This window comes from Lepidochelys kempii, chromosome 1, assembly GCF_965140265.1.
Source record: "Lepidochelys kempii isolate rLepKem1 chromosome 1, rLepKem1.hap2, whole genome shotgun sequence".
Taxonomy (NCBI): Eukaryota; Metazoa; Chordata; order Testudines; family Cheloniidae; genus Lepidochelys; species Lepidochelys kempii.
Window position 1 is genome coordinate 266,868,134 of NC_133256.1, and position 5,457 is coordinate 266,873,590.

Here is a 5,457-nt window from a genome sequence, read left to right on the forward strand (position 1 = left end):
CTCATGCAGAGTGCAAGTCTTCTCATGGTCAGAGTATGATACCAGACTCTCCTTTTTGTAAAAGCCTTCTGTCAGTAAAGGAAGCTGCTCAACAAACTGATACCACCTTCCTCATCAACATCCAAACATAACCCTTCAGAAAGGCAAAAATAGGCAAATAGGTAAAGCAGAGGTCATGTTACACATCTATTAATGTTACACATTAGTTACACATCTAATTCTGATATTTAGTGCCTATAGACTACAGTGATGGAATAATTAGAAATTCATAGATAAGGCAAATTTATTGGTGCAGATTTAGGGTTAGAACTGAGATTTTTGACTCCCAGTCTTGCGCAGAGACCCTTAGACATGCCTCCCTTGTCATGTACAACATTACACAAATGGCTAGATGTATATGATGGGATTTTTTCCCCCTCACAGCATAAGCACCAATATTGATCACTGCTGGAGGAAAGGTGCTGACCATTTGGACCAATGCTCTGACTCAGTATAGGATAAGTCTTCCTCTGAAGTATGCCAATGCAATGCTATCACTGTTCTAAAACAGTGGCATGAGCCCTAATCAAGTGAAATACTTCAGGCTACCGTAAGTATATACACAACACATGCCTACTTGTAGCTAAAAGTGTAAGAATCAACATTAACTCCCAAATGGCAAGCTTTAGCTGAACTGGCCTTTAGGTAGTGAGAATTAAAATGGGTTTTAAGAGTGGTGAGTTTGCTTGTTTGTTTTTAAAAAAATTTCACTGACAAATAATCCATCGTTAAGGAAATTACTTTTCAACTGATTCCACTCTTATGTACACCTCAGCTTTATAGTGTAGGAAAGAGAGTCTAGTAGGACACGGATAGAACAGTGCTCAACTTTTTAACATTCATACATTTGTTCTGTGAAATCAGACTCCTGCATCCCCACATAAGTTTCCTCTAAGTGCAGAGGCTCACGGCTGCAGCAGGGAAAAGCACCCCTCCAACCGCCAGCCCCGAGGGGGGGCGGAGGGGGAAAAGAGAAGTGTAGAGGTGCCCCATCATCTGCGCTGGCCCCAGCACGGACCGCTGGAGCACCTCTTCCCCGGCCCCAAGTTGCTATGGCAAGAGAGGGGGAAGGGGAGACCACAACCAACCCTCTGCCCCAGCCCTGAGCTCCCTGCCGCACCCCAAACCCTTCATCCCCCGCCCCACCCCAGAGCCTTCACCCCTAGCCAGAGCCCCCACCACATGAATTGTTATGTGAACCAATATGAAGGTGATGTGTCACACATCACCTCCACTTTGGTGCACATAACAAAATTCATTCCGCACGTGGATGTAAAAAATTAAAGGGAACCCTGGTCCCTGCCTACAGTCATGGTATAGCTTTCCAACCATGAAATTAAACAACCTCACAGGAAGAGTTTAGGGATAGCCACATCAATTATTTCCATGGTAAGAAATTTACTTCAGAAAAGAAGTACAAGGACCTAAAATGAACTAGAGTAAGCAGCAAAAACAACTGACAGCATGGGAAGCAGCTATAAAGATTATAATGTCTCTTGTTTTGGAACATTTCCCCATTTCACTTGGGATTCTAGCACTTACGGATAATGTGGTCAACCCAAATGTGTCTCATTGAGGCATTTACAGCACCACCTCTTGTTCACATAGCTTGTTTTGTTCAGGTTTTGCCTTTTTTTTTTTTAAAAGTCTGCTTTTCCCCTTTTGAATTGCGTTAGTTACTATGAGAAAGGAGGTCATTGGTGTGGATATTAATAAACTCAGCTCATAAATGCACTATTGTGATAGGATACACTCACCTGACACAAGCACCCCCTTTCTCAGTTCGTGTGTGTGTGTGTGTAGTGGGTCTTCACTGACTCAACCCCCTGGGCTAGTCATACATGGTCTGTGAGGTAAAAGCAAAGCAAACTCCTTCCAGGGTACAAGTCCAACAGGGGCCTCTCTCAGTGCCCTCTGTAATGTCTCTCTCAAGTTGTCCCAGCTCTGGTATAGAGCAATACCCCAGGGCTCCTTTGATGGAGACAGTGTCTTTGCTCTCTTAGGGCCTTTCTAGCCCCAGCTCTTCAGCTGGGCCACTACAAGAATTCAGTTCCCCTTCTGGCAATATATCAAAGTCCAGGCTGCTTTCCCAATGGCTGGTGAGTGGGACCTAAGCCAGCCCTCTACTCTGGGTCCTAGCCCAGGCACCCTATAGATAGCAGCCATGCCATGTCCCTTTATCTAAGGCACACTGCTGCTCTAATTCCCTAGGCCACTTCCCTATAGTTCCAGCACATCCTTCACCTTTACTCAAGGGCCTCATCCTGGTGGAGTCCCAGCAGTCAGCCTGGAATTCCTTCATGTTCCCCTCAGCCTCTACTAGCACTTCTCTGTCTAATGTCCTATAGCTCCCTCAGCCAGCCAGGCATACCATCTACTATCCTCCAGATCAAGTAAGGAACTAATCTTACCCTACCCCTGTAGCTCTTCTTATACTAGCCTATTGGGCCCTAATTGGCTGCTTTCCACACAGCCACTCTAGGGAGCTTGGAGGACCTCTCTACTGTCCTATTCTGGGGCAGCGTGTGGCACAGCCATGAGGCCACCAGCAGTGGGCTTCCGAATCTAGTCCATCCCATCACAACTATGAAAACAATTTAGAGAATAGTTTGAAATTTACATTATGGGGCCTTATAAATATGCCCCTGGCTGCAGTGGAACCTATATGGTAGGATGAAGGGAGCCCTTGCAGTAAGGGTATGCAGGATGGGCGTTTGTAGTGCTCCAGAAATGGGACTTGGGAGTAGAGCCAACTCCCTATGGGGAACAGGACCTGCAAGTGCCTGTTGAGTGATTCCAAGGTTGCTGAGACTAGGCCTGCAGCAGTGACTCTAGAATCTAAGGGGTTGAGTTCTGTTTCCACACCCATAGGGCACCTTTGTTTAGTCAGATTTGTCACAAACTGGGAGATTTCCCTCCTGATGTGGGGAAATACAGGATTTAGGATTTGCAGCATCACAGATGCAGTGTGTGTAAGCACTGAGATGTTATGCAATCATGGCAGTGATGCAAAGTTAAAGTTGGAAGATGACTTCCCTTCTAAACCTGATTTTGGAACCCTCACCAACATTTTTTGGGGCAAAAAAGCCTCCTTTCTGCCTAAAATTTGTTAGGAGTAGTCTTTGTCCACAAGCCAACTGTGTTTGTTTAAAGAAAGTGTGAGGTTAATTGGAGAAGCCAATTTAGAATTATGGGATTCTGGCAAAAGTGATGACTTTTCACTTTTTGACATTATTCTTTTGACACACTTTTAACTCAAAGAGCAATGTAAAATGAAAACTTGTTTTATATATTAACCCTTATGAAAAATATTACACTGGAGTATTTTTGCCAAGCTGGAATATAAAGGTTTTTAGTTATTAGAGGATGATTTTTTAACACCAGGGAGGCATAGGAAGAATTTTGCATGTATCATAACATCCTTGAGAGGTTAGGTAGCTGTTGCAAAGTCTATTCCCCCTAATCTAAGTTTGTGGAGTTTATTTTTAAAAATCTTTAGCATTTTTTGTTGTGAAGATAGCCTTATAGACAATTATTAGGGAGCCCATCCTGCACATATTTGTTTTGGTAAGTTTGAAACCCATTTTCCAAGTTATTTATTTTAAACATTCCCATTGACATGTTTAATAATTACAAAATTTGCGCATGGTAGTAAATGGCAGATGAAATACACTTGCATTTTATTACAACATTTGATATGTCTCTGTCCATCTTATTTATTCAAAGAGACCTGGTTAACAAATTATCTGAGCATTTGGACTGGTAACAAGATGTAGAACTAGAGGTAAGAAATAGAACAATCCACAACACTTTCTTCCCAGCACAGAATGGAAGCTATGCAGGTTAAGTCAGTGGAACAAATCAGATAGGAATTTCCTGAACAAAGCTTACTGAATTAAGTTAAAGTATCTAAGGAGCATATTTTATTAAAAATGTAAATGTTTGTGTTATTGTATGTAACTTGTCCAGGAGACATGACTAATATAAACCTTGGGAACAGTTATGAGCTTCAAAGGACTCTTTTAAAACAATGAACTAAGACAAAAATGTACTGTTAGTTGAGTAGGTTTCCTAGGAAATAAGTGGGAGGAGGGGATGGCAAATACTCATCTATGGACTTGATCTTTTGTGGCACAGGGACTTTTGTCTATGAATTATCTATTCACAGGATCAAGAGGCCCAAACAGCATAAAGGAGTAACTCACAGTTGAATACATTTTCTTGTTCTGAGCACAAGTGGGTATGAACTTGTAACCACAGGAAAAAGCTCTTAGTGGGGTTTAAAGGGTTGTTCACTGGACAGGGCCCCATGTTGGAGTTGGGGTGATCTGTGGTAAGTTTATAAGCAAGCTTGGAAGTTTTTATTGTTTCAATATGTAACACTTTTACTCTCTAATGCTTTTACCTTAAGAATGCATGTCCTTGTTTAGGAAGAGCTGTGTGGTAACTTAACTGTGGCAATGGGCTACTGTGCGCTATCTCTGAGGAGAAAGCTAAAGTAGGCCTGCTTACACAGTCTGATTTCCTGGGAATTTGACAGTGTATGGAGGGAGCTCTGCAGCCTGGAAATACTCCAGTCAGGACCGGGAGAGACCCGTGTCTCCAGCAAAGAGAGGTGACAGGGGTGCCGGGTTCTGGAAGCCTGAGAGCTGGTGCTCTGACTGTGCCATGGAGATGGAATAGTGGTACAATTGCCCTGAGCTGTAACAGTTCCCACCCCCACCCACCACTTTTTTCCACCTGAAATTTACCCTAAAAAAATTTACCAATACATTTTTTGCTTCCAGCAATAGCAATGGGATTGGTACATTAGGAGTCCCAGAGTTCACAAGGGCCACTAAACCTTGGACAACAGCCATAAAAGTTGCTGTCAGAAATAGCAGTGCTAGGTTGATAAATTTAGACAAAGAATTTGAAGGCTCTTTAAACGAGTCGGTACCTTAATTTTTGGGTACCTAACTTGAGTCACCCTAAAGACATCTGACTTTCGGAAAGTATGGGGCATTCACCCTCTGATGATCAAACATCTTTAAAACATTCCAAAAGTTGGATGCTCAAAAACAAACAATCCCCACCCCAAAAGTCAAAATCACTAGTCACATTTGAAAATGTTGGCCTTAATTAGTATAGTGGTTCTTTACAGGAGACATGGTAACAAGATGTTAATAGCTAGGTAGAAGGTCATGAGAAGAGTTCTTCCAGAGCTGTAAAAATATTCCAGCAACCAATGATTAATATTATTACAAAAACTTGATTAGAGAAGCTGCTAACAGAAAAAACTATCAGGTAAGAAATCTCATTCTTCTGCACAGCTTCTCTCCTCTTTCATCACTAATGGAAAGTAGCAAGAAGTGAACCTCAGAAACTGGAAGGGAAAAGCCAAGTTTTAACTATTATTATAGTAAAATAATAGCAGGA